Consider the following 19069-nt stretch of genomic DNA (forward strand, 5'->3'; position numbering starts at 1 on the left):
TCACCTCTCTTTAGAGGATTGTCCTAAGATAGCGGAAGAAAGAGAGAACATGAGAAAGTTCCTTATGCTCCGGCAGTAGGAAGCCTTATGTATGTTGTGTTGTGCACATGCCCAAATATATGTTTTATAGTGGTTTTGGTGAGTCAATATCTAGCAAAACTAGAACCAAGACACTGGTAACAGTTAAGCATATACTCAGGTGTTTACGGAGAATGAGGGATTATATGCTTGTATATTCCAGAGGATATCTCTCTATTATTGATATACTAATTCTAACTTCCAAACATGTCGAGATTCAAGGAAATTGACATCCAGCTTTGTTTTTGTCCTAGTCGGCAGGTCCATTGTGTGGAGAAGTGTAAAACAGACTTGTACTGCTGACTTCACTATAGAGGCAGAATATGTGGCTGGTTTGTAGGCTACCAAAGAAGCAAAATGGCTTTGAAAGTTCCTCAAGGATCTTGAAGTCATTCATGGTCTGGTGAAAGCTATCACATTGTATTGTGAAAATAGTGTGGCAATAGCTAATACCAAGGAGACAAAAAACCAAATAGCACGAACAATATTGATCAAAAGTATCATATCATAAGGTAGACAGTTGTGAAAGAAATCATGGATGTAGTCAAGATCACATCTGATGACAACCTTGTGAATTCGTTTACTAATATAATCTACTAGCTAGGAGCTTTGAGAAAAATGTAGAGAGCATGAGAATACGAAATATGACTTATCTTATTCACTAGGGAAAGTGAGAGACTATTGGATCTTATGCCATGAGTGTCTTATTTTCGTCTATAAACTTGTACTTTTTTTAATAGAATGGTTAAGAAAAAAATCATTGATTACAATTAATATACTTTGTATTATTGTCCTCATGTGGTTTTTGCACGCAAAGAAAAATAGAAGTAAATGTTGCTCATTAGTTGTCTAATGTTTAAACTTATGGTAAGCAATATTACGTGGTTAGATCGTAATACAGAAAGACAGCTTGTATTAGAGACACACCTAAACATAATAGACCCTAAATAGGTTGAAAGACTAATATGTTGTCTATCAAGTCCAATTGGAGAGATGCCTTGTCTTGGGCATTGGAGTGGGCAACTCCCAAAAGATAGATACATAGATGTCACTAACTTGACTAATAGTACATCGAACAAAACCCAAACATAATAGACCCTGAATCCATTTATGGATTTATTCACTAGTGATGTTTCTAGTGTGGCATACCTAAATCTTGAGTGGATGACAGACTATGTATGTGTGACTCATACATGTAAGTAAAAGCTTGAGTTTGAATGGATAAAGAATCAAAAGCTAGTGTGTTGGGTGTACGACTATTGCAGTACGTAGCGTCATTGACAACAATGGAATTCATAGCCCGAGACATGGGTAAATGATATCCTTTCATTAGCATTACATGGTTGATGAAAAGTAAACGTGGCCATAGGTTGTTTGTCTTTGTGATGAATGACTTGATTACTATTTATTACTAATTTTCTTTTTATAGAGGAATATGTAATGGTTACGACAACAGAAAATAGGATCATATTGGGAGAGCGGATATTATCTCAATTGTTTGGGATCTAGAGACTAAGCTGTTGTTCGTGGATGTCAGGTAAGTCCCTAAGCTGACTCTGATATGTGTGACTCTGCATTCTAGAATATTTTGTGAAAAGTAAATAAACTACGAATTTGAAGCTAGGGAAGCATGGTATAATGACCCTCAGTAGAATGAATGTTTGAGGGACCATGTGTAACACCCCTAACCCGTCTCCGTCGCCGGATTTGGGTCACGAAGTATTAGGATAACATTTTGAACATTTAACGTTACTATCTCACAAATTTCAATTTGAAATTACAAATAATCAAATCACATATCATTTATGACAAACATACACTTACAAGACTTTTATCGAGTTTATAAGGGCATAAATATAGTTTTGGGAACATTCTAGGTCAATTTAAAACAAAAAAGAAAATTAGGAAAGAGTTGAAAATTTTGAAAATAGGGGACACACAGTCATGTGCCACAGTCCAGATTGTGTGGACATTCGAAGTCTAAACACATGACCGTGTCTCATCTCGTGTGTCCACCTGTGTGTATATTCGAATTAATGTCACACGGCCATGTGTGTACTCGTGTGTGCATTCGATGTTAGGTCACACGGCTGTGTCGCTGGTCGAATCTTAGACCATGTGACAAATTGTTTTAAGACATATGACCGTGTACAAGACCGTGTAAAACCTGCACCTATAGACAATAAGACAAATAACCATGTGGATAGGTCGTGTGTAACACATGGTTGTGTGGCAGCCCGTGTCTCAGGCCGTGCGTACCACAATTTGCTTCTAAAAGAAGTTAATTACAACACATATCTTGGTTAGTAAGTCAAGCCTTAAACTATTCCCTAAACATAATCAAATACACTTCAAAACAAATCAAAACATGCAAGCGCCTACCTAGTGTGCCCTCATTGACACTACATTTCAATCATCACATAAAAAGGCATTCAACCTTAATCTAGTCAGACATTCATCTCATGACACATTTAAGAATCATTAACTTTAATTACCATATCCTACCATATTTCACTCAAACAAAATGACCTAATTCATTTAGTTCCTAAAAGAGCCAAATCCAAAAAACATAAAACATCAACCATAGGTAACATATTATACCCAAAAACACACACACGTATACCTAAACATCAATAACCATCAATCCACTTTATATAAATCCAAAATCACTTAGCTTAAGACAAATACATTCAAAGAGTCAATCTCATAAAACATACTTTTATTTATCCACATCTATATAAAAGCATTAACTTATGCAAAATACAAAACATAAGTTCACTTGGCAACATCCAATACAAGTAACTTTCATCAAGTTCAACTATACACTAAAAGACCATTTCCCTATCCATTATCATTCTGGGTAAATGCCAGACACAGAAAGAAATACGTCACCGACGTTGAGTTTGGGATTATCATTGGATGCTGAGTCCTCAATTAATAATAAGTACCTAACATGCACCAAAAGGCATGATCAAATATTGAATAAATTTCTTAACTCAAAGAACTACAATTAGACTTAAAATCTATAATTTCATAATCCATATTTTGTAATATTTATTTCCAGTTGATCTACCATAAAATTCAACATGAGCATTTCATATACATTCCAAGCATCTCTTATTTACAAATAACCTTCAAGAGATCATTTATACATCATCACTATGGATTGACATAATATTGGCACCTAGTGCCTGACGGATAAACCGTAACAAAGTTTTGCACCTAGCGCTAGTCGGACAAATCGATGATAGGTGTGCCTTGCACTAGTCAATTAAACCAACAATGATTTGCGCCCAACCTAGTCTGGTTAATGACAATATTAAATGTGTTCCCAACACTAGTCGAATAAACCGACAATGAGGTACGCCCAGCGCTAGTAGGGATAACCGACGATATCAAATGTGTGCCCAGCACTAGTCGGATAAAACTGACAAATACATACTTACATACTCCACAAGTTCTCATTTCATAATTCAACATTTGCATATATATAATTATAATTAAGATATCAAAGGATTTATTTAAATTATTTAAAGCAAATACATAGAGTTCGAGTTCGAGTTCAAGGATTATGAACTTACCATAATAGAAACAGTCATAAAAGTGAGGTCGATAACTACTCCGTTACTTTAGTTTTTCCACAATTCACGTCCGGTCAGTTTATTTCTTGATCTATATAGCAATTTCATTAAATTAATACCATTCCATCATTTAAATGGATACATTTATACTATTAAATCTCTCCATTACCTTATTAGAAAATTATCCCAACCTTTTATCATTTGTGCAATGTAGTCACTAACTCAAAACATGAAATTTGACCACCTTTAATCATTTTCCAACCAAGCCGATTTCTACGTAATTAATAAACAACCCACATTTATCTATATGTTACAAATATTCCATAAAATTTTCTCTCTTTCTAACAACTTAATTCTTAACATCAAAAATATTGAAAACTACTTTATAAAATCCCTCTACTTATCTCTCAATAATTTATTCTCAATTTCACAAACACTTCAAATCATCAATGACATAGTCCAACACATTTAATAATTTCACAATCTAATCCATGGATTATCTAGCTTAAGCTATATCAAGTTCAAAAACACAAAAATCATCGAAAATGGACAACAATTACATACCATGCATGTGATGGAAGCTTAGCAATCTTTCAAAACGAGGAAGAATAGAAGATGATAACATTTTTTTTCTATTTCTTTATGCCCTTATTTTGTAACTTACCAATTTGTCCTTAAAAATTAACCTTAACAATTTAGTAAACTTTGTACATAACCATCCACTATCTATTAAAATGGCAAAATTACCATTCAATTTCACCAACTCATAATTCTATAATTCTATAGCTTATCAACACTTATATATGACAATTAACTTTTTGTAACTCGTATGATATAACTTTTTTTATTAAATTAACCAACTAAAATATAAAATTTCTTAACCACATTTTAATGTGAGCCTCATTAAACTGTATAAATGTGACAGCCCAAAATTGACCCTAGTCGGGAAGTGGTTTCGGGACCGCTAAACCGAGTCATAAAAATAATTAGCTGTCATATTTGATGCTTATTATATGTATATATGCATGTGTGAAAATTTCATATTTGAATTTTGTTTAATTGTAGGTGAATTTTAGTAAATAGGACTTATGTGAGAAAATTTTGAAATGTGATAGGTCAAAGCATAAGAATCTATTAGTGCATGAAATAAAAAGGGTGGACTTGCATGTCAATTTCCCCCCCCTAATATGTAGTGGCCGGCCATGAGCATGAGAGTGGACAAAATGTTATGGGGTGAAACATGTTGGAAACATGTTGTGTTAGTGTGTTATGGGAGAAAGAATATAATAAAGGGTTAGTAATAAAGAAATGAAAAGGGAGGGGTGATGAGAACAAAGTTGTCTCATCCATGTTTTCCCCCCCCCCATTGCCGTAACTTGAGAATAGAAAGAAGAAAAAAAATTTCTTTGTTTGATTTCGGCTTGGAGAATATTTAGAAAGAGGTAAGTACTTTGAAATTCTTGAAAATTTATGTATAATTTTGGTGATTTGTTCAAATTCTATCCATTCCATGAGTTAAATTTTTTGGTTGTTTGGAGGGTTGATATTCGGCCAAGTAGTTTGAAACTCTTGGTAAATATTTTTCTTTCTTTCTTTATGTCATTAAAAAGGATTAAAATGCATCAATTGATTAATAAGCATGCTATCATGAAAATGTTAAAGTGTTATGTCTTTAGAATGTTGAGGTTTTGAATGGCAATTATATCATTAATAAATATATGGATGGTAATGGCTTAATGCATGATGTCTTTATATGTTTATTTTAAAGTTATTTGTGAGATAATTATTTTTATAAGTATTATAAAACATAAAATGGAAAGCCATGCATGTTTGTATCTTCAAGGCCGAATTGAAGTTGTTTTGTAAGTTGGAGTATTTATGATGATATTTAACCTTAGACAATTGATATGGACGGTATGGGGCATAAAAAAAAGAACATGCATGTAGTTCATCTTGGAGGCCGAACAAAGGAGAAAGAAAATAAAATTTGTGGCTTTGAAGTTTCGGCCATTTGGAAGCAAAAATTCAAGGTGAAATTCAGGTTGTTTTTGTTAATTTTTAGTATCATTGAATTCCTTACTTAATTTTCTCTAAAACCCATGAGTTAATTTTTGTTTTGGTGAATAATTGATGTTCGGCCATGAGTTGATGAGCTAAGAAATTTGAGTTTGATGTTAGAATTTGGAAATCAAGTGTTAGATGAATGCCTTTTGTGTTACGATTTTATGTGATTTTGAGTTTAAGATTAGTTTGTGAAAATTATTTGATAGGAGGGTTAAATGGTTAAATAAATGAAATATGAGAATTTATATTTGAATAAGACATATTCGGTTTTAGTGTGCCATGGGAAGAATTTAATTATTTTGATGTATTAAGGTATGTTAATGCTCTATCATTGAAAATCTTTGTATATTTGGAGTGGCCACCAAGTATAGAAGCTAGCTCATGGCAAATGTTTTTGTAAAGTTATGAATATGACACTCGGCCATGGATGCATCATTCTTTCTTGATGTTGCATGTATTCGGCTAGAGGCAAGCATATTGATGCTTTTATCTTGACTTAGAAAATTCGGCTAAGATGAATATTGGCTAATATGTTGAGTTGATGCATGATTTCACATGTATGTGACCTTAATGTCTAATGTATAAATATGGGCTAAGTGCCTTGTGTTCCTCTTTTCGATGCTCAAATGATTAAATCAATTTATTTGTTTAATTAAGCTCAAGAGCAAAGGGGAACTAAATTCGATAAAGGGAAGGAAAAAGTGGTCGAATAGCCATCAGAATCGTTCGACAACATCCGAGGTAAGTTTTAAGTGTTTAAACGTTGAGTAAATTCAATTATAATAGGACATGATGAGTTGATTTAATAAGATAAGATGTGGCCATGATATGTTCTAAGCTCAAATGGTAAGTTCTTAAGTGTTTGAGCTTGGGAATTTAAGGGTAATTTGAAATAGTCTGCTTCGGACAGCAGCAGTAACGTGACTTTAGAAAATCACCATAAATTCATGGACTTGAATTAGAGGCTGAATGAGACATGAAATTAAAGCTTAATGAGTCTAGTTTCTTATAAAAGAAACCATGTAAGCAAAGGAATTTCCGATAATGAGATACTTAAAGTTGTGTGAGACAGCGCAGAATGACACTATAATCCTCTGTTCTGTTTTTAGAAAATCATTATAAATTGTACAAAAATGGTTATAAGATAAAATTTATATGCTTAGACTCCTTAATGAGTCTAGTTTCAAATGAAATCAAATAAAACACATTTTGAATTCTGTAAAATGAGAAATTTGATTCGTAGTGAAGAGTGGTCAGATTAGTCAAACAGTGAAACAGGGGAAACTTTAAGAAAAATCTGGTATTGATTGGCCAAACCTAAAATTCTGGAAATTTTATGGATGAAAGATATACGAGTCTATATTCAGGAAAAATTAACGGAAAGTGATTTGGAGTTTTGTAGCTCCAGTTATAAATAATTTAGTGACTATTGCTCAGGAAAAACAGCTTGTGCTGAATTTGAGATTATGTTGTGAACCTTGATAAACTTGTTTTAGTTGCTCATAAGCTATTGATTAAACCCATACTTGAATTCTAAATCGTGGTATTGTAAGTTTATGAGTATTCGAATATGAAATGATAGTAAGGCCTAATGGCCGATGTGATGAATGTGAAAGTGTATATACGTGATAAGGCCTAATGGCCGATGTGATGAATGTGAAAGTGTATATACGTGATAAGGCCTAATGGTCGATGTGATGAATGTGAAAGTGTATATACGTGATAAGGCCTAATGGCCGATGTGATGAATGTGAAAGTGTATATATATATGTGATAGGGCCTAATGGCCGATGTGATGAATGTGAAAGTGTATATATATGTGATAGGGCCTAATGGCCGATGTGATGAATGTGAAAGTGTATATATGTGATAAGGCCTAATGGCCGATGTGATGAATGTGAAAGTGTATATATGTGACAGGGCCGAGTGGCCAACGTGATGGATGTGAAAGTGTATAAATGTGATAAGTCCCGAAGGGCATTTGTGTCAGTACTATATCCGGGTTAAAACCCCGCAGGCTTTATGCGAGAATATTATCACTGCTTAATGTCCGTAAGCTTCGTGCTCGTACTATATCCGAGCTCTAAAGACCCGATGACTACGTGTGGGGATTTTGTCCGGGTAAGACCCGATAACTTCGTGTGGAGATTATGTCCGGGTAAGACTTCGTAATAAGAATTGCTTATAAATATATTCAATGCAAAAGGTTAAACAGGTATGTACTCCAAGTTTATATGTGAGCTTGATTTGCACTAAATCATAAGGTAGTTATGTGATGCATACGAGAGCAATCTATGAGACTATTCCTATGATTATGTGACATCGGATCAGTGTGAGGGGTGATGTGAAATCATACGATATATCTATGTCACATGAGCTCACTTTTATGTGAAAGTTTATCTGCCTATTGTATATGATGAGATGTGCGTATTCGGTAAAGGGATGGTATGCCCAAAGGAAGAGTGAAATAAAAATACGAACAACTATGTTATAATTTGATTGTTATCTGTTGACACTGCTTAAAACTTACTAAGCATTGTAATGCTTACTCCGTTTACTCTGTTTCCTCTGTTTTATAGATCTCATTGCGAAGCTACAGGTTCGGGGATCGTCAGCAACTAGTCACACTATCACTATCCACTGTTTGGTACTGCTATGTTTTGGATTATCTTATGGCATGTATAAAATAGACTAGTGGCGGAGGAATATTTTGGTTAATGTATATAGCCATACGAAAATGGCTTATATATGTTTGAGCATAATGTTATAATCATTTGGTATGGAATGGTTAATCACTATCATAATTTGTGCTATTTATGCTAAAAGGGCTAGTTGAATCATGGAAACTATATGAAGTAGGTAAAGTCTACATTAAAGGCAGATGCTGGCAGTAGCAGTGATGTAGATTTGGAAAATCACTAAAAATAGTAGGATTGGAATTAAATAATGAATAAATTATGTAAACGAACCTTAATGAATATATTTTCATAGGAAAGTAACGAAACGATCATATGGACAGTATGTTAAGAGATATTCAGGTTCTCGTGAGACAGGGCCAGAACGGTTTCTGGACTCCCTATTCCGACTTTGGAAATTCATTACAAATTAACCAGAGATAATTAGGAGTTGTGCCATATATGTATAGATTCCTATCTGAGTCTAGTTTCTATAGAAACAAACGACATCAGTATTGAAGCCCTGTACAGGGAGATATCCAAGTCGTAATGCGCAAAGGTCAGTGTAGTCGATCCCTGTAACATGGGAGACTTTGACTAATAAACTGTACTAATTGGCCCAACCAAAAATTCTAGAAAAAAATATGTAGATGGGCATATGAGTCTAGTTTCAGGGAAAATTTACGGAACTGGATTCCGAGTTTCTGAACTCAAGATATGATTTTTAAAGAGACTAGTACGCAGATTGGCAGTGTCTGGGAAATTTTTTTTATAAGTGGTTTAAAGTCTGTTAACACCTCGTGTTCGACTCCGGTGACGGTCTCGGGTTCGGGGTGTTACAATAAACATTAATTAAATAAATAATTACTAGCTTGCTTGTCGGAATTAGGGTCTCGACACCACAGTTTTTGACCCCATAAAAAAATGAGTGATCCACCCCTCGAACCAGAAAAAATACTTAACATCAGTAGCATCTCCCTCATCACATGTTTGCACCACATAAGCACGAGTCGGGGCTCTGGCCTCAGGCTGATGAGCAACTATTTTGCTTCTTTTTTGTGATCCACCCCTCGAAACTGATCCGCCTTTACTCGTCTCCCAACCCCTAACTATTGAGGTGGTTCTCTGAGTAACATCAGGTGTATCATTTTCTTTCTTCAGACACTCATGAGCGAAATGCTCTAGTGATCCACATCGAAAATAACCCTTTGTTAACTTCCAACATTTCCCTAGTGCTTCTTTTCGCAATGTTCGCAGCTCGGCATCTCTGAGGTTCTATTCGGCCCTTTCACATTGCCAATAGAAACTGTAGGTTGATGGTCTTGCACTCTATTTGATGTAGCTGATCTTGCAACTGTCTTTCCATGTTCTCGAGACTCTTTACTTCGCTTTGGTACTAAATGCGAACTAGGAGTCCTGAAACATTTTCATGTAACACGAGAAGGTTCAGATTTCTTACTTAATCCCAAGGATTGCTTTACCAATTTTGCTTGTTCAAACAGATCGTCAAACTCCTTAATCTTTAATGCAACTAACTGAGTCCAAATTTCATCTCGCATTCCCTTAGGAAACGCATACAACTTGCTTCTTTAGTAGGAACAAGTTCCATCACATACTTGCTAAGTCACATATACTCCCGCTTATAATCTACCACTGATAAATCTCCTTGCTTCAACAAAAGAAATTCTTGTTTTTTATCTTCGAGATATACTTCCTTGACATACTTCTTTTGAAACTCTTCCTGAAAGAATTTCCAATATATAGCTTCTGTAGGAACGTGTCATGTGATAATTTTCCACCATGTGTAGGCTTCCCCTTGAAGTAATGATACCGCACAAATAACACTATCTCGGGACGTACACTTTAATTATTGAAGAACCCGAGTTGTTGGTTCCAACCTTATTTTGGCCATTGACGGATCAACTCCTTTTAGTCCAACAAATTCTATAGCACCATACCTTATCAATTCTTTAATAGGAGGTCATCTAATTGTAGGTGAGGCCATTACCAAATGAGTGATTCCTGCTACTCTTTATAGGGCTTCAGCAATAGTACAAAGTATGTTTGTATCACTTTACCCCTCATTAGTGCTCCTATTAGCATTTGGTAGTTTAGTACCATCTGATGAAATACTCGGTGTTACCAACTCAGTACATCTAATTCCTTAGTAGTATCTTCTATTAGTTGAATATATTGATCTTTTACATTGTTAGATTCACTTGACATTTTTTTTAACTATAAGACAGAAACAATTAAGGTAAGAATGCAATCCCAACTCAAAATCAATTTAACTTTGGCATGTACCACTAGACTCAATTTCGAGTTTGATTTAGTCTGAGAACCAGCTAAACCTGTAGCTCTGGTACCACTAAATGTAACATCCCTAACCCGTCTCCGTCACTGAAATTAGGTCACGGAGTATTACGATAACATTTTAAACATTTAACATTACTATCTCACAAATATTCAATTCGAAATTACAAATAATCAAATCACATACCATTTATAAAAAAAATATTTCTGAGCCTTGAATCAAGTTTACAAGGCCCTAAAAATAGTTTTGGGAACATTCCGGGTCAATTCCAAACAAAACAAAAAATTTAGCCAAATCCAAATCCAAATCCAAAGAACATAAAAAATCAACCCACTACACAAAAACAGGCTTTTAATGGCGTTTTTAGCAGCGTTTGGATAAAAAACGCCACTAAAGATCGAGCATTAGCGGCGCTTTTTGGAAAACGCCGCTAAAAATAAGCATTAGCGGTGTTTTCCATAAAGCGCCGCAAAAAACCTAAGCCCAAGGACGCCGTTTTGTGAGCTTTCGAAAATTTAGCGGCATTTTTGAGGAAGCGCCGCTAAGGCTCGGGGCTTTAGCGGCATTTTTAAGAAAGCACCGCTAATGCTCAGGGCTTTAATGGCGTTTTTGAGAAAGCGCTGCTAATGCTCAGGGATTTAAAATAATTTAAAATATTTGTTAAAAATGAAAAATTAAAATAATATTATTTAAAATAATGTTAAATTTTTTTGGATACATTACTACTTTTTTTAATTTATATATTAAATAATTTCTTATATAATCGTAAAAGAGATAATATTAATTTTAAAATATTGAATCAATTATCACTATAGTTTAGGGTTTTTGGTTTAGGGTATATAGTTTAGAGTTTAAGGTTTAGGTGTTACCATTTTAAGGTTTATAGATTATGGGTTTAGAGGTTATGGTTTATGGTTTATGGTTTATGGTTTAAAGGTTGGGGTTTAAGGTTTAGAGGTTATGTATTAAGGGTTTAGAGTTTTAGGGTTTAGATTTATGATTTAGGGTTTAGATTAACTAGTGTTTTCTAATTTATATATTAATTAATTTCTTATATAATTGTAAAAGAGATAATATTAATATGGTTCTTCAAAATCGTGTGAAGATTTGGTTCTTCAAAATCGATAGTAATATTAATATTAATGTGGTTTAGATTTGGTTCTTCAAAAGAGATAATATTAATTGATGTACATGTATATACATAGATATATATTAATGTAAAAGCTTATATATGTTTATAAAAAATTGTGGAAGCAGTACTTAATATTGATTAATTTTTTTTGGGTTTAGGGTTTAAAAGGTTTAAAGGCTATAGTTTAAGGGTTTTATAGTTTAAGGTTTAAGGTTTAAGGTTTAATGTTTAGTATTTTAAGTTTATGGTTTAGGGTTTGTTATATTGGGTTTGGAATTTAGTGTTTTAAAGTTTGTTGTTTGGAGTTTAATTTTTATAGTCAGAGTCTTAGTGTTTAATTATGGTTTTAAGGGTTAGGATATAATGTTTAAGGGTTAGGGATTTTGATAAAAATAATAAAAAATAAATTTATTTTAGTGTTTATGCATTAGTGGCGTTTTAGTAAAAAATGCCTCAAATATGTCAGAGTATGCAAACGTTGACGTTTTATTTTGTGTTTCTAGTGGCGTTTATGGAAAAACGCCACAAATTTGTTTCAAAAATGGCAAAACGTTGCGTTTCGATCTATGTTCTTTGTTGCGTTTTTCACCAAACGCCGCAAAAAGATAGAAATTAGTGGCGTTTTTATAAAAAGCGCCACAAAATTTGTGCCTGATACTGCAAAACGTTACGTTTTGATATTAAAATTTTAGTGGTGATTTTTTAAAAACGTCACAAAATACTATTTTTTAGTGGCGCTTCAGCAGAAAATACCAAAAATAGATTTTAATAGTTTCTCAAACAGTGCCGTTTTTTCCTATAGTTTTAGTGGAGCTTATTAAAAAACGCGATAAAATTTAATAAAACTAACCTAAACGACGTGATTTTATTAACCTCGAATTTCCTTTAGTTTTCCCATGTCAGATTTCCCCGACCTCATTTCCCCAATTTCCTAACTTCGTTTTCCTTAAATTTGCCTAAGTTATTCTTCCCCAAATTATTTTCCCCAATTCCCAAACTTCCAATCCCTTTGTGATCCAAACCCCCAATTTCCCAAATCCCTTTATTTCTTATCGGGTTCCTCCATGCTACGCCTTCCATTTTCTCCCAAATTTAAACTTTTCCTTTCAAAATTTAAGCTCCCAATTCGCCGTAAAGCTCGATTCTTCAACAAAGAGGTGTTGGAACTGCGTCACATACAAGACTGGAACAATGTCGTTCCTCTATTCTGATTCCTACAGGAGCATTCGACCGGTTGCTTTATGCATCGATTACTTTCAGATTTTTGAAAGATGAGAAGCAGTCTCTTTGTAAATGAAGAGGAAATGCAGAGGACGAATGAATCGGCGTCTGCATCTGCATCTGTGTCTGCGTCTGCGTCAGCGTCTGTGGATAAATTTGAAGAAGAAATTTTATTCTGTTTTGGATTTGAGAAACAGCTCGAAGAGGATTTACAGAGAGCCAGCTCCATCTTAACAGATGGAGCCGCTGTTTTTCTTCTTGCCAAAGCTCAAGGTATACTTTGATACTTACATGTTCTCTGTTTGTCTCTTTTTTTAAGTGATCTGATTTCTTGTAATTAGAGGTAGCGATTAATTATTTGTAATTGGTATGGCTGGAAGGTTTCTGAGGATGTTTCTGGGACCAATCAATGTGCGGGCATCTCGTAAAGAAGTCCAGTTTAAAGTTAAGGACGAATATAACAACTATAGAGTCAGCATCACTTCTCTTTTACCCTTTTCTAATTTTTATTCGTTGATTGTCTTTTGATCTGCATATGAATAAATTCTTTAATTCAACAATTGCATGTCATTTCCCTCGTATAGAAATTCACCAAATAAATAGTAGGATTTATCAAATTCATGAGTTGTTTGTGAATTTTTATTAGATAGAAAATAGGTAATTTATTTTTGAAATTTTAAGTATTTCTGTTTACTCTGAACTGGTTTTCCTTCAACAGGATAGGACTACCTTTCTGTTTCTTCTTTTCCCGTTAACCTTGCTTATTTGATTATATCAAACAATGCATGGGTACTGTTAAATTTTTTGATTATATCAAGTCATAAAAGTGATCTTTTTTGTACATATGCCTTTATGCTTAATAAATTGTTATATTTTACAGAAGTTAAGTGCTCTTCATGGTGCCCTCATGACAAATTTGGACATGTCTGTGATGTGCCATTTCAACTTCAATAAAAATTTACTTTGCTAGTCTTTTTTTCTTCCTGGAGTTATTATTTTATGCTGAGATTAGCATCATTTCTTATACTTGTAATTAATTAAAAAAATTTTGAAATAAGAAGAAAAATCTTAATGCCACAAAAAGCTTATTTTTCTTTGTTCTTTTGATGGATAAGTATCACTTTGTATTGAGTGTTAAATTGTGTGACTGATTAAGGAACTGACTTAACCATACATGCTTTCTGGTAATACCAACATGGTTATTCATTGTGATCCTAGTTGATGCTTTTTAGATATTTTGGGTAAAAAATGTAGAGAAGTTAGAAGAATTCCAGTTGCCATGCTGAAAGTAAAGATGCAGCAGGTTGGTAAAATGTTTTTAATTTCACATAGATTTGGCTTCTTTATACATTTTCTTGATCTTTTGCAGTAAATTTGGTGGGACACAGCACTATGCAGTGTTCAACTTTGATGAGACTAATGTTAGATGAGCCATCAATTTTGTTTTATCTTTCCGTAGTGAAGTTATGGTCCTAGCCTTCTTTTATTTTTGAGTGGCTGTATTTTTTATGCTTCACTTGTGCGTCTACTGGTGTGTGTCTGTGTTATAGCTGAACCATAAAAAAGTTGTTCCTTTAATTTTCTTAATAGTTTATATAATTTGAACTCTATTCATATTATGGGTTTTTTGACAAAAATGCTTTCAATTATGCATCTTTTTGGTTGACAAAAATGCGTTTTTTTCTCTCTTGATTTTTGCTTTTATTAGCTGCTAAAGTGAACCATCTTTTGGAATCTGTGGTTGTCTTAGGTACTGGTCCTTTTGAAATTTAGGTACAGTGCTTTATATTGAAAAATTAGTCTAATTTTATATTAATTAAAATTCAATTTATTTTTTTCTTCCAGTTTTGGTATTGTGGATAATATGTTTTGTGTAGTTATGGTTAAGTAAATATCTTTCTTCTTCATCTGCTGACTTTTAATGTTAGGGATGTTGGGTTTTTAGCTATAATAAATATTCTTTCATGGCAAGCTTAAAGTTTGTCCTTGATGTAGTTGCTAAACTCACTGGCTAATGATTGTTGAATAGATGGCATGATTTGGGGGATTCCTTCATTATTATTATTATTATTATTAATGATTTTCTTTCTTTGATCTCAGTTGGCTCATGATAGAATCAGTTTGATTTTATGAATAAATAGGTAGCATATCTAATCTTATAGCATAAATTAATTTATTTATGTTCATCATAGTCCAAACTGAAATCAGCTTCACTTTCCGATTTTGATATAATCAGCTTTCACTTTCCGATGAAGATTATATTTTGATGATTAAAAAAAATTGCTTGAGTTGTGCTGCTGCCCTTATTGGTAGTGATTTATTTTGCAGGTAATTTAGGGTGGCAGTACATGGTCAGTACACTTTGACTGATATATATATAAATAAGAAAACTGTAGATATATATGGCATTTCAGAACAGTAGAGATTTGAATTTGTTTGAGTTTGGATTGTGAAGTAGAGATGGTTGAGTGAGCTCATAATAATCCAAATTCCACATGCTCTTCGCTTTGCTTTGTTCGGCCTTTTTATTATTTGATCCCTTATTAGGCCACTTTTTCGTATCCATGAAAGCTAAGTTCTCTCTTTCAAGGTAACTAAAGTTTTCTTTGCTTTGTCTTATTTGTTCATTTTTAATTTTATTTTTTTCGCAATTTTTTTTCTTGCTCTGCCTGTATTTATTTGCATCAAGAAAAGAGCGAAGAGGAAAAAAGAAATATTGGAAAAAAAAGTTGACAATCAAAGTTCAAAGATTTATAACAATGAAAATCCATTTTTCCAGGTTGGTTTTGGCACGTGGGTTTTAACGTTCGAGTTCTTCTATGAAGGTTAGACATGTGTTTTTCTTTTTCTTTTTTAAAATCTGTTCTTTTGCATGTTTATATACGTTTCTTATCAACAGTTTATTAGTTAATGTAGTTTTTTCTCACTGTTTTCTAGCTTCTTTTTTTTTGTAGTTTGTAATAACTTTAATGAAATTGAGTGACATGTTTTCTTGATTGATTTCATTTTAATGGATACTACAGTTTCAATGAGATTGATTGATGTTGATGTATTGACGGCTATATGTAATTGGGATTAGTTTTGGATTTTGGTTTAATGTTGTTCTTTGTCTGCTGAATGGGCTTGTCAACAATTTGTGCCTGGAATTTGAATGTCGGCATCCACATGATTACTAGAAAATATAAATATCCGTAATGACTTGAGCTTCATACTTGAGTTAAGGGCTCCCATTTCTTTTTTCTGCTTGGAGATGTATGTTAGTAAATTTATTCACTATGCTTGGTTTAATATTTGTGGAGCTTTTGGTTGTATTTGCATTTCAAGATTATAGAATTTATGATTTTTGGCTGATGACCTTAGACTGAACAAGCTTTCTTTCTTTTCTATCTCAAAATGTTGAAAAATTGCCATGATAATTTTTTCCATCCATATAAAATCCCTATGTTTGCATTCAGGACCCTCTGAAGTAAATTTCAACTCCAGAGCTGTTTTTATGCAGTACTTTTCTCTTCGAAAAGTGTTAGTCTTGAAATGATCCTTGTATGGCAGTGTCTTAGATTCTTATGATTGTTTCTGACTTCCTGAACTCAAATTCATCATGCTATATTTTTTTTTAATTTCATGTTGAAAGCAGGCATTGTAATTTATGATTTGAGGTAAACACTGCACAGCATGAAGTTAGTCATAGGTTCTGCACGATCAATGACTGAAAAATATGCCAAGGCTGGAGCTGGAGAAAGCAGTTGTTGCTATCAAAGCACTGAAACTAAAGTTGATTCAACGATGGTATTAGTAGTTGATTTATTTGATTTTTATGTTGTTTGTTTTGGATTCGTTATTCTTCATACTAAATTGTTTGATAAATTTATGGTTTTGCTCTATGAAAATCCTTTTGTTTTCACATGTTGCCATGCTAAACTAGTAGCACTCTTATCTTAATTTTGCAGTCACTACTCAGAGGTAGGTTCTTGCATGAAAGACCTGTTGAAGAGGAGAGACCACCTTCAATGGCAGTGAGTGAATTAAATCAATTAAGTTACTACTCAGAAGTAAAATATCCATTAGCCTGTTACTTTATCAGAATGTGTTATATTTCCTCAACAATGTCTAATTTGAGTTTATAGAAGCAATAAAATCATGTAGTAAACAGTGGATGTAGTAAACCCATTTCAGTCTAATTTTAAAGGGTTTTTGAATTTTCATTTTAGTCTATAAACTTTCAAGTTTATTACTGTACTTTTTGAACTTGTGCATTTTTTTTTCGCAATCAATTAGTTGCACTATTTGAACTTGTAATGATTTTTCAATATTTTGACTAAAAAATTAATTTATTATATGATTAAATACTATCTTTTTGACTAAAAGTATATATTTAATACTAATTAATTTTTTATATTAATAATGTTTGATTTTAATATTTAATATTTTTAAATGTTTTTTAAAAGCTAGTGGCATTTTTCATAAATGCCGCCAAAGAACGGTATTTTTAGCGGCGTTTATAATCAAAGCATTGCTAAAAGTCTTGAGCTATAGCGGTGTTTGTGGAAAAAGCGCCGCTAAAGGTCTTGATCTATAGCGGCGTTTGTATAAAAGCGCCGCTAAAGGTCTTGATCTATGGCGGCGTTTGTGTAAAAGTGCCGCTAAAGGTCCTGATCTATAGCGGCATTTATTTCTAAAAACGCCGCAAACTTTTGCGGCGATGACAACAGCGGCATTTTTTGCGACGCTTCTAAAAGCATAAAAAAACGCCGCTAAAAACTTGTTTTGGTGTAGTGACCATATGTAATATATTATACCCAAAAAATCACACATATACGTAAACATCAATAACCATCAATCCAAATTACCTCAATCCAAAATCACTTAACTTATAACATATACATTCAAAGAGTCAATCTCATAAAACATACTTTTATTTATCCACATCTATATACAAGTATTATCTTAAGCAAAATGTAAAACATAAGTCACTTGAAAACATCCAATACAAGTAACTTTCATCAAGTTCAACTGTATGCCAAAAGGCCATTTCCCTATACATTATAATCTATCTTTCTAACATCGTAATTCTTAACATAAAAAACATTGAAAACTACTTTATAAAATCCCTTTAATTATCAATCCAACTCAATAATGTATTCTCAATTTCACTAACACTTCAAATCATCAATGGCATAGTCCAACACATTTAATAATTTCACAATCTAATCCATCGATTATCTACCTTAAGTTATATCCAGATTAAAAACACAAAAATCATCGCAGCCATGTGCCTGCCCATGTGTGCATTCGATGTCAGGTCATACAGCTATGTCATTGGCCTTGTGACAAACTATTTTAAGACACACGGCTATGTGCCAGGCCATGTGAAACCTCTACCTATGGAAAATAAGACACATGACGGTGTGGATAGGTCGTATGTGACACACGACTGTGTGGCAGCTCGTGTTGCAGGCCGTGTGTACCACATATCTTGGTTAACAAGTCAAGCCTAAAACAATTCTCTAAACATCATCAAATACACTTCAAAACATGCCAATTTCATGCAACCTAAGTGCCTACCAATTGTTCCCTCATTGACACCATATTTCAATCATCACATAAAAAGGAATTTAACGTTAATCTAGTCATACATTCATCTCATACCACATTTAAGAATCAACAACTTTAATTACCATATCCTACCATATTTCACTAAAACAAAATGACCTAATTCATTTACTTCCTAAAAGAGCCAAACCCAAAGAACATAAAACATCAACCATATGTAATATCTTATACCAAAAAACATACACACATATACCTAAACATGAATAACCATCAAACCAATTTATCTCAATCCAAAATCACTTAACTTATAACATATACATTCAAAGAGTCAATCTCATAAAACATACTTCTATTTATCCACATCTATATACAAGCATTAACTTAAGCAAAATAAAAAACAAAGTTCACTTGACAACATCCAATACAAGTAACTTTCATCAAGTTCAACTATACA

The 19069-nt window shown here is 33.2% G+C and overlaps 1 long non-coding RNA gene across 2 annotated transcripts; it reads left to right on the plus strand.

Moving 5' to 3' along the window:
- The first annotated feature begins 12691 nt into the window (after positions 1–12691).
- Positions 12692–17264, plus strand: LOC107901683 (uncharacterized). 2 transcript variants are annotated; one of them, XR_001685367.2, is made up of 5 exons: positions 12711–13338; positions 13446–15206; positions 15394–15890; positions 16700–16851; positions 17013–17264. It is a non-coding gene; the product is annotated as an uncharacterized lncRNA (long non-coding RNA). The 2 variants fall into 2 exon arrangements; XR_001685366.2 differs by having other exon boundaries at positions 12692–13338; positions 13446–15890.
- The last annotated feature ends 1805 nt before the right edge of the window (positions 17265–19069 follow it).

This window comes from Gossypium hirsutum, chromosome D06, assembly GCF_007990345.1.
Source record: "Gossypium hirsutum isolate 1008001.06 chromosome D06, Gossypium_hirsutum_v2.1, whole genome shotgun sequence".
Lineage (NCBI taxonomy): Eukaryota > Viridiplantae > Streptophyta > Magnoliopsida > Malvales > Malvaceae > Gossypium > Gossypium hirsutum.